At 36.1% G+C, this 12171-nt stretch overlaps 1 protein-coding gene across 2 annotated transcripts in view; it reads left to right on the plus strand.

The window, feature by feature from the left end:
* The first annotated feature begins 621 nt into the window (after positions 1–621).
* CALCRL (calcitonin receptor like receptor) overlaps positions 622–12171 on the plus strand; it is a 111722-nt gene continuing 100172 nt past the window's right edge. For both annotated transcript variants that reach the window (XM_075529549.1, XM_075529548.1), the window contains exon 1: positions 622–906. The gene's annotated coding sequence lies outside the window, so the exon portion shown is untranslated. The remainder of the gene's footprint in view (positions 907–12171) is intronic.

Genomic DNA, 12171 nt, shown 5'->3' on the forward strand with positions numbered 1-12171 from the left:
TGTATGCACTTAAATAAGTACTTGTAAAACTACACTACAAACACACTCACAGGCTTAGTTTATGATACATACTTGTATGATAATTACATATATGTTAATTGTTTAAGGGGAAAAAAAGAAAGTACAGGATAATGTTTCTAAATCTAATTGTGGAAGACCAATTGGAAAATAACATCTGAGTAACAGAGTCCCAACTCTAGAAGAGGTAGATAATAGAATTAATTGTGATGGATGAAGTTATTAGTTTTGCATGGTCATTTATGAAGAAACACGTTAGAAAAAAAATGTCCCTTAATGCTTTGTGAGCTATAATTCAACACACACACACACATACACACACACACACACACCCATCTCTAACTTTGCATTCATTGAGCAGAATTCTGTATTCAGCCTTCCTTCAAATCGCAGGCAGTTCTGGTTGGCAAGTTCTAACAGAACACAGTCAAGGTGAAAAGCAGCCAGCCTCTACTGGTAACAATGTATTCACACAGCATATGCTCTCTTGTCTGTTCAGGCTGCTTCTTGCTCTTGTCTCAGAACCAGAAAGGAGTGCTGCTTTCCGAGGGTGTGCTATTTGAGAAAGAAAGTAACCTAACACTAACTGCAGGCGGGGTTAGAGTGATGTAACAGGAAGCGCTGATGTTTCCCTTCTGTTGCTGATCATTTACAATCTGACAACACTTCCAATCGACTCAGAACAGCCCTCTGTCCCAAGCGGAGTGTCACCTCCTGCTTTGGAATCCTCAGGCTCTGCTGACTGGAACCCACTCCGCCTGCAGGAGCACACTGTAAGGTTTTCACTCCTTCCCACCTTGCCTGCGGGAAATCTCGTCCACGGACTCCGAGACATTCAATTCCATCCTGACACAATTTCACAAAGAATCTCTTTAGGAGCTCTGCTGGGTAAGTGCACTATATAAAATAGATATATTTTTAGTTTTGGATATGTTATCATGTCACAGTCTAATAATGTTTTTACTATTGAATTTAGTTACTAATGAATTTAGACATTGCAATAATGTTGAAACATGTTTGCATTTATTTTACATGTTAAGGAATTATCTTAGCCCAAAATGTACATAAAGTGTCTTACTATTATTACAAAAAAATTAAAATCCCATACTTTATTTTCCGCGGTAGTCTGGAAAATAGATAACAAAGTAAAAACAACTTAAATGGATTAAAATGCATACTTCTCAGTGACTATCTTAATCAGGGGGTAGTATCTTATATATTAGCCTCATTGTTAACTAAACTTTAATTCTGACACCTGGGAAGACTTGTAGGAAGACTTTGGAAGTTTGGTTTTTGTTTTTGTTTGTGTGTGTTCTGGGAAGGTTTTTTAACACTTTCCATGGAATTTATCAATATTTTAAGAAAAGGATGAAAGAAAAACTACTTCTGGGATCTCAGAGGTTCCCTGCCTTTGTGGGTGAACACAATAGTGAGTTAGAGGGAAAGTAATCACTTTGGATTCATTTTATTTGACTTCTAGTTGTGATTCATCTCTATGCACATCTCCACTGAACTAGTGGAATTTTCACTGTTCATTGTGCCAGATGGTTTTAAGACTCTCTGTTGCTAGCCCTGGGTTATTTCCACTGTATTGGATGAGGAGACGAATTTCAAACAAAACTACAGCTGGAGTTGAGAAAATGTAGAGGTTATTGTAATAATTCTTAATTCAGAGTCCTTTAGTGGGAGCATGTATTACTTTAATTTGGATGGGATCTCTCCGCAGGATTTGGAGGGTGTAATCTAGAGATAACTGTGGCCTGAGAAACAAAAGAGGTTTCTAAACAAATATATGAAAGTATTAAGAAATCAAAGTTAAAAAAATAATTCCTGGGATAAATGTAATTAAATGTTGATAAATGAAACATCTATTAATGCCCTTTCCAATAGTACAGAATTTCCTGAGTAATTTAGGAAAACCTATCTGCTTAATAAACTGTGGGTATTAAGATAATACCTATTGGTTGCTAAAGGATATTAGATGTCAGATTGGTTGTCTGATTGTTGGTATGTTGATTAACATATGTCTACACCATATATTTTCTTACCTACATTAAATATATTCACTGCGCAGGACTTTTTCAATGGAGCATCCTGTACTTAATCTCACCCATAATCTGGCATATTACCTAGTTGGTTGGTTAATTATCCTGAATAACTTCTTGATAATTTTGCACCAGAGATTTTATTTAATGGAAACCTAAAATAACTCATACTTTTGATTCTCTAAAAAACAAAATCAAGTCAGATGCCCTACATCCTTTCAAGCTGTACTTCTATTGAGTGCCCTGAAGCATGTGTGAAACTGGGCGAATGATTATAAAGTGCGATTTTGTAAATAGCTATTACATAATTGGAAGAAGAAATGCAATAAACATAGTTAACACTTCACCTAATATAATAGCTAAGTATAAAAAGAAATTAATTTAATTTTAATAAAGATTATTTTCTTAGAAATACTGATCAAATTAGTATGCTTTAGAATGAGGAACTCCCCAAAGTCTTTGTTTATTTAATTGCACGCTACTAAAAATATTTTTTGCATAATATGATTGACTATTCATGACTATGCTAATAATATGGTTTATAGTAGTGATTTTCAAATTGTAATTTGACAAACACTAGGCAATGAACACAGAGGGTGATTTAACAACGGCTTATTTCATGAGTAAAGCCTAGTAAATTTAAAGGTAGAATTTATATTATTATATCCTAAAATTTTGTCCACTTAACAAGATATTGTTAGAATATCTATACATGTATTAGGTCATTAAAAATTAATTTACTTTCTGTATGCTATTTCTCTATAGAATCATAAAGCTAAGACATTGAGTCAACAGCCAGTCTAAATATAGAAACTAAAGCAAATTCTTGGAAATTTATGAGTAATTGCATTGAGATATGTTTTATGTGACATTTTCAATTGCATATGTAAGGTAATCATATGTTCAATTGTGTAAGAGACACTCTCCTTTATTACTAGTTTATTTTAGCATATGTCAATATATTATTTGATTGCTTGAGTATGTATATTTTAGGAATATATAAACTATTCATTTATTTTAAAAAGTCAGAGTGAGAGAAAAAATTAGAACAGCCTATAATTTAAGATCTTATTTTAGAAAATGAATAATTAAGGTATATATGCTTCCGTATTAATGCTTTTACATTGACTTATGTTTTTATACCATTTTCCATGATTAACAGAATTTTAATGAAGGATAATATTCAAAGAGAAAATAAAATATTTTTATCTCATATGCTTTATATTAAAGTGGAAAATTTATTTGATAATGATAAAAACCTACACTGTAGACAATATGGTCATATATTCCTAATTTAGATCGTGTTATATAATCATCATAACAATGCATTGCTATCCTTTGTATCTGTATCATAGTAATTTTATCATAACTTAATTTTAATCAATTATCTAAGCAATATGTAGGAATATAAAAATAAATAATTAGCAAGAGATCAAAATTTGCTTTTACTAAGCAGAACTTATATTCTAGTTAGAACCTTGGATGTAACTCGAAAAATATTACTATGTTAAGAAATATAATGATTATGTTGTCAACTTGTCAGAAGTAAAGATGTTGAAAAGATCACTTCTTTAGCACTATTCCTTATTTTTTGCCTTTTTGGGATTTGACAAGTTTATAATCCATAAGCACACCCCATCACTGTACCACCATTAAAATGGGGTTGATGAAAGACACCCTAAGAAATGTGTAAGCTGCTCTCAGTTCTTGACTCAATCCAGGCTCCAGAGATGTGAGGGGGACCATGAAGACACAGCTACTTAAAACATTATCTGGGCAGCACAAGTGTTATTCTTTCAAGAGAGTTCTCAGAATGCACTATTAAATTATTGAGAGAAATGCTCTCATCTTTTGTGGGAAAATGTTCTGTTCTAAGTAGATGGAGAAGAAAATCACAATAAAACAGAAATATAAGATCGGATCTACATAGTAGTCATATGTATCAATTGTATTCTTACTTAGTCACGTGTAGAAAAACCGTCTCCACCAATTTCTGTCACCATCAGTAGTGACACATCTCAGAGGATCTGGACACTTCTTACACACCAATTTTAGGTCACCTGCCTATGTAGTGGTATATTACTAGGAAGATATATGGTCATAATTATTGTAAAGGTTAAAAAATGGTAAAATACATTTAATAATTAGACTCAGAGGATAAATACAGCACTTAAAGGACAAGAAAGCAGTAGAATTTATGGATTAAATATATTATATTTAAATGAACAAAGTCCTCTTAAGAACAAGAAATACATTTGTATACATTCTGTTGCAACCTAAATTTAATGGGCAAAATCCTCATTAAAGCCAGATTAGTAGATGTTTATGTCTAATCTATTATTATAATATTGTTCATTAAATCAGATTAGATAAGAGAACCACTGCGATTTTCTATATGTAAGTAATCTTAAAATTAAATTGTTTTTTCTTACTCTATTTGTTTATAAATATGATAAATTTTAAAACTCAATTAAATCATTCTATAGTTGAAATACATACATAATTAAATCACTATGAACTGTGTTAGAGTCTATATTTATTTATTTTCCTATATTATTATCAAATGACAAATGGCAAGTATTTTTCTAAACCATGTTTGCCCAATATTTTTTCAATTAGTCTGGTTTCCTAAAAGAGAGCATATTAAAAACAAGCAAATAAATATAAGTAAAACCAAAAGAGTATGTTTATTTTAATGATGTAAAACAGTTTATCTTTTCATTTCTTTTTAATTGTATTACATACATTTCAATTAATGTATAGCATTTTTTTGTTACTCCCAGAGCACCAAACCAATTCAATCCAGAAGCAGTCATACCGGATTATTTCTGTAATATTGAGGCTATAGGTTTACATTTTATTAAGGTTATTAGATGGAGCCAATTTCCTAGAACAGTTTTATTGTCCATCATATGGAACATGACTTCTTAAGTAATTAAGAAAAGTTTGATGCTAAAACTTTTGTATAAATCTTAGCTATTCTCTTTTCTACTATTCTATGAGGTTTAGGGTAACTTGATCTTAATTGTTTTTATCCATAAAAACAGAATGAATCATTGACATATAGTATGTGCTGTATTATTAAATAGCAATATATACCAAATAGTACTATATTAAACAGTTTTCTTTATAGCTTAGTCATATACTAATGAGCACAACTGGCTTAAATTTCTCAACTAATCTGTGACACATTTTCCCTGAAACCAAAGGCTGATTTCATAAATTTACAATAGAGTGTTAATTTGAACTCATGTTCATTAATTGATCTAAGATGTATTACTATGCAAACATGCTGTGCACAACTTTAATTATTCCTCCTTCTAAAAATACCTTAAAGGGGAATGGAACTTTGTAAAGTACAAGAGAAGCATATATAACGTTTGAACAGAAAACTAGAGCGGAGGATTAAAACAGTGGGGAGAAGATGCCCTCAATATAAAGCTGCGCCTTTCCTTCAGTTCTATAGTTATGGACAGATGTCAGGCGAAATGCAAGACTTGGGTTCACTTACTTAACGACAACTTTAAATGAGAGTAACCTAATTAGTATTAACCTCCCATCTATAGATTTCTTCTGGAAATTGTCCCTTTTAATGAAAACTTTCCATTGGTTTTCTATCTTTCAGTGGAAAAGGCATAACAATGCATTCCCTAAGGCAAGACATCCATCATCCTAAGCACGTGTCTTTAAAGTTCAGATATAATTTTTGTGTGAAGCCGTTGCCTTTTTGTAATTCGCTCCTGTGTGTGCATATGGGTACATTTCTCAGTTTCACTCATGTTTCTTTATTCCATAAAGAAATTGGACATATATCTTAACATCATTCATTTAAAAAAAACAATTATGTCACCTCTTTTCTATATAAAAAGGAGACCCCACCTTCTAAGGTGAGAATTGACACACTGTAGTAACACAAAACTGCACCTTACAAAGGGGTAGCTTGTTGCTGCTGACTTCATTGTTGAGAGTTTGGACAGTGTCAAATACTTTAACAATCACCTGCACATTGATCCAGCTCATCTTGCCAGCAGTCCTGGGAAAGAGCGTTTTCCTCAGTTGATGATGAGCTATGAAACGGAGACACAAAACTTAACTTCTAAGTAATGTGCTACTTAGTCACATGGCTACTAAGTGACAGTAACAGGACTTGAATTCTGGACAGCTGGCTCCAGAACTCGTGATATGAACCACTATGCTTTCTTTTTAAGGAGTGACTAGTAGCTAGCTGGTCCCTCACACAGGAAAATTCTTAAAGTGTACAGGACGCCATTAAATTGACACTAAAGAGACTTTTAACAGCTTAGTTCATGAGTTTATATGCTCAGCAAGATTTTCTTTAGAGCGTGACTTCTGTTTCCTACCTCTTTCTTATCAATTGGAGAACAAAAATATTAGTTTATGTAGCTAAAATATCATAGTTGCAATGTTAGTTAAATTACAGAAGTGCAGTCTAGTGGACTTTGGATTCAGAGTGCCCACAAACCAAAGACCAAACTCACTGCCATTGGTTTCTTCAATTCTGCCTCACAGGGACCTTCCATGACATGGTAGAACTGCCCCGGGGGAGTTTCTGAGGTGAATTCTTTATAGTAGTAGAAAGCCCAGTCTTTCTCCTGCATAATGGCTGCTGCTGATTTTAAACTATGAACTTGCAGTTAGCAGCCAAGATGCCCACAGACGAGCCCAAATTTACCATCTGTTAATTCCTTTCTGTCACCTTTCACATGGAAGTGGAAGTGGTACAGTTTTGTAGGGCTTTGTGAGGAATCGGAAATATACTGGCAGAGATAATACATTGGCATTTAGTACGCAATGACCGAATTTTAGTGACCATTCTAAATCCTTTACATACAGATGAGTTCATAATTGCTTCTATTAAATAGTTCCTCTCCAATAACCCACATTAACAGGTTATAACACAGCCTCTTCCTAAGAGAGGAAGACTAAGCATGGTTTGTGATAGCTGTGTTCCCAGTGCCTCATGTGGCGGGGACCCCCAACCATAACACTCTTTCCGTTGCTACCGGATCACTGTAATTTTGCTGTTGTTATGAATTGGGTGACCCCTGTGAAAGTAATCACATTTTTGCTATCCTTGAATCCATGACAACCCAATAAAACTATGGCTCTCAACTGCTATTTGTGTAGAACTTGAACACTTACACAGTATCTTTGTTTTAGCAATTATAAAAGGTATATTAAATAGAAATAGTTTTTTTCTTTACATAAATATCAATGAAATACATAGTTTGTCCCAAAATCACACAGTGATTATTCACAAGCTATGCCTTTAAAGTAGTTCCACGGTGGCTCTAATTCCTAAATATTGTATGCCACTTGATTGCATATTATATACTAATAGATCCCGATTATTAACATTATGCAAAATCAAATAGGGGTAGGGACTCATCAAATTTAAAATCAAACTCTGAGGGAGAAAGTAGAGCTTACCTGCTCATCACACACACGCACGCACACACACACACACGCACATACACATACACACAACCAAACTCACTGCCATTGAGTCAATTCCCAACTATAGGGACCCTATAAGACAAGTTAGAGCTAACCTCATGGGTTTGAATAATGGGAATAGAAAGTCTCATTTCAAATGGAGGGGTTTCGAACTGCTCAACTTGCAGTTAATTGAACCCTACCGTACCACTCAGGCTCCGTGCTAAGAGTCAGTCTCAGAAAACCTGTGTCATCCCTGTGCATTGACACAGACTCCACGTACGTGGGTATCAAAATAATCAATTAAATCTAATCACGTTGTGTGAATTTTGTGGACTGTGCTCTCTAGTAGGGATAAATTTGGATGTTTGTTGAGATATTTAAAAGTTTCACTTCAATAAAAATTGTACGAGCTAACAATGAAAAGAAAATTAAGAAAGATCAAATTAAACTCAACTTAGACACATCCAAGTCTTTATGTTTTTGTTTTATTTTTCAAATATCTTTCTCTCTAAATGTTCTTACTATTGCTTAAGGAGAGAAGCCTATGGGCTCTTAGCCGTGGTGGTGTATGTAGTAGGGCCCGCGTTGGGCTGCTGTCCTGATGGTCGGCAGTTTGAAACCACCAGCAGCGCTGCAGAGGAAAGATGGCTTTTGACTCCCGTCAACAAATCCATCAAGGATATCCTCTTATGTGTTATATTTCAAAAGGTGAAAGAGTTTATAACGTGGTAGTAAAAGCACATTCAACTAATAGTCTGTATTATCTCATCTAATTTGTTTTGTCTTATATTTTGTAAATTAGGAACCATATTGAGAATTCAGTAGAAACTATTCACCCTTTCTCCATACCAACCAACTAAATGCACCTCTAAATGCATATGGTGCTACATTTTGACTGTAGTTTTAAAGGATTCAGGGTATCTTTCTCACAAAGGCTTGGACTCTCAGTTTAATAACTTATGTTTAATTAATAGAAATGGCAACCATTCTTTAGGCTTAAATAAATTTATAAGTGTGCATTTCAGATACTTTTAGTAAGGACGCCAGGACGGCACATTGTAAAAGCAGACAGGACCGCAGAAACAGTGGGGTCTGTGAAGATTTTAATCTACCAGAGCGCTTGACAACAGGACCTCAGGATAAAGTGCTAAGAGTAGGTAGAATCTACAGCTGGTACTTTCCCATCCTCCTGTCTGCCTTTCTTTCCCACTTAGTTCCTTACCGTCATTTACTCAATCCCCCCTCCAATCTAGCTACATTCCAGCCTCACAAGGCTGAGTTAGCGCACTTTCCTATACAAAGTGCCATCCAAACCAAAAAACAAACTGGCTGCATTCAGTCAATACTGACTCATAGCAACGCTATAGGACAGGGTTGCCCTTGAGAGTTCCTGAGACATTTTCCTCTAACCAAATTAAAATCTTTCATCATTGTCCTGTATACTATTTGACTAAGAAAGCATTCTGATTTCTATCTACACTAGAGTGTGATATGGCCAGAGATGGTTACATTTAATTCCTGATCATGATTAAACATAGCACCGTGTGGAAGGCACGGGGCACTCTTGTTCTGCAGCACATGGCCTCTCTCTGAGTCCAAGTCCACTCACTGACACCTAGCTGCAATGAAAACATGAATAAGCAGTATGGTCTTTAGGTTAAGAAGCACCTAGCACTTAAGCCAGGCATTGTCTTAAGGGACGCTTTCCTGTGGACCACCTCATCTCCATATCAATGCCAAAAGGTGAATTCTGAATTCACTTTGCTAGTTGCAGTGCTACCAAGCTGCCTTAAGCAGGCTATTTCCTAAAATGGCAATAAAGAGCAGGTGTTTTGTGAATATTGCTGCGTGCGTGGCGTTTGGGGAAATCTCAGGCACTAGAGGAATATACACACATATGCACACAGTGAAGAAAAAAATCCAGACATAAAGAGCATTCTAATGGATCTTACTTAATTCACTATTTTTTATGTCTCGGTTAATAACGTTGGAATAGCTTTTTTTTTCAACCACCAGTGGCTTTTAATGTAGCTCTTAACTTTTCATACTTAAAATAAAAGGTTTTCTTTTTATCTGTAAACACCATGGTTTTGTTTTACGCGTTATTCATTTTCAGGATAAATGTGGTTATATAAATGGATAGATTTAAGAATGAACCTTTAAAGAATAGTTGGGTTCAATAATTTGAACAGAAAGACTTTTCAAAGGAGACCTGAGCAAATATTAAGTTCCAAAACAAACTGAGAGTGGGGAAGCCCATTTTTTTTGTGTGTAAATTTCGTTTCAATTTTTCAATTAATTGAGTGGCTCACAATAGTCACTTACCTTAATTATTCTTGTTCCAAAAAATTTTCACATTATGTTCCTTCGTATCATACTCTAAATTATTGCAAAGGATTTAGATTAAAAACTAATATATAACTGAGTAGACTCCCACTTACTTTCTTACCCTGTATTCTCTACTGTTTATATTTGAATTCTTACAGCATCTGAATAAGAAAAGTGCTGATTTTCCTTTCTGTGCATCTACGCCTGCTGTAGGATCCCTCGTGACATAATGGGCGATGACCAATTCGAAGCGCCAGCCTCTCAGCTAGAGAGAGAGCAGGCTTTCTGCTCCCACAATGGTTTATAGCCTCACAGCCCACCTGGGGCAGTTTGGGGCCTGGAGGGCGACTAAGGAGCTCTGGTTGTGTAGTGGTAACACTTAAAACCACAAGATTGGCAGCTCGAACCCACCAGCCGCTCCAGGGAGAAAAATTAGGTTTATTGTCCCAGTAAAGAGTCACAATCTTGGAAACCCGCGGGGACAGCTCTTCTCTGTCCTATAAAGTCACGCGGAGTCGGCATTGACCAGATAAAAGGGACTTTAGTTTTGCTGGTTTCTGTTTTAGCTCTTCCTCATAACGCTCACCGCTGTGCACAAGCACAGATCCTATAAGTTACACCTCGCTGTGTGGCTTATTTTCCGGCATCCCACTGACTTGGAAGGTTCACAAGTTCAGGGATTTGGTTTATTTTTGTTTTCCACTAAACACCTGGATTCATGCCTGTACATAACAGGTACCGATGTGTTGCAATGAAAGTAACTAAATGAACCCATGAATGTTCCTTTACACCAAGATCCAGGTCACAGGTGACTGAAGGTTGTCTTGAAGTGACTTCCACGTGCAGCCCACAATAGATGCTAGAGCTAAACTTGGAAGGGGTTAGAATCAATGCACAATGCCAAAGAGAAAACACTGAGAAACTAATGACCATTTGATTGTTCTTAGGCCAATCTAACATTTATCCCTGCACTACTTGAGTAAAAGAAAATAAGTTAATAAAGAGGCTTGATGCAAAGTACTTGGTCTTCGGGTTTCACTGAATTCCGAGGAGTGGCCTTTCAAACGAGGAGAAGTGAGAAGGCTCCCCAGTGCTTTCAAGCAAAATGTTGAAGCCTTGCTCCAATGGCCAAACAATGGCTGGGATTGGCAGGGCCTCTTGTTGAAACTGGCAGACTTGCCAACTGTTTCCTCCCAACAAAAGCCTTAATCCATCACCATCGCCTTTCAGGACAATGGCATTGAGCAGTCTATAGAAAGAAGAAGGGAGGAAAAAGCCTGAGCAGTTAATTTTTTTTTAAATCCCTTTAACAAAGCACTGAAGTCAACATGTTGCCAAACCCTTCTACCTTAGTGACCCGTGTGGAATGGAAGGGAGCACTGGCCTGTTTGAGTCCGTTCTCACAGTCAGGTCTGCGATGGAGTGCATCTCGGAGCCATGGTGGAAATCCATCTCGCGACGCCTTCCTCTCCCCCACCTCCAACTCTATTTTTCAAGCATGTTGACCTACTCTGAGAACTCTTTCCCCTCCCCTGCCCATAACAGGTCCAAAGTATGTCAGATGAAATCCCAACATCCTCACTTCTATGAAGTATTTTGGATGTTGGTTCTTCTGGAAGTCCACGGTGTATGCAATATTCTTTTGCCAACACCATGATTCAAGTGCATCACCTTTGCATGCTCCTCCTCTCTTGTCCATCTTTCACACATGTGAGCCAGTGGAACTAGTATAGCTTAATTCTCAAAGTGACACCTTTGATTTTCAGCACTTTGCACAGGGACTTTCACAGTACATTTTCCAGATATAATCTGATGTCTGATTTTGTGAGTTCTGTTTTCATTTTTTTCCACTAGCGTGCATTGTCAATCTAAATAAAAAGAAACACTTGACAATATCATTCTTTTCTTCATTTGTCCTGACACGGCTTGTTGATAAAGTTTCGAGACCGTGTGTTCTTAGGTTGAGCTGTGACCCATCTTGAAGGCTGTCATCTTTGACCTTCAACAGTAAGTGCTCCGGACCCTCGTTGTGTTCGGCATACAGAGTCATGTTCTCTACATAGTACAAGTGGTTCATGAGCCCTGAAGCCAAGTTCTTTGTATGGATCAGCTTCTCGAGCCATGTGCTCAACATACAGATTAAAAAGGTATAGTGAGAGGTTACAGCTCTTATCACACACCTTTCCTGATTTTGATCTGTGCAGTATCTTGCTCTGTTCAAATAACTTGGTCTATGAAAAAGTTTCACATAAGCATAATTAAATGTTCTGAAATCCCCATTCTTCCTAATGCCATTGTTTCTCATAATGCACACACTTAG

The sequence above is a fragment of the Tenrec ecaudatus genome, chromosome 13 (genome assembly GCF_050624435.1).
Source record: "Tenrec ecaudatus isolate mTenEca1 chromosome 13, mTenEca1.hap1, whole genome shotgun sequence".
Classification (NCBI taxonomy): Eukaryota; Metazoa; Chordata; class Mammalia; order Afrosoricida; family Tenrecidae; genus Tenrec; species Tenrec ecaudatus.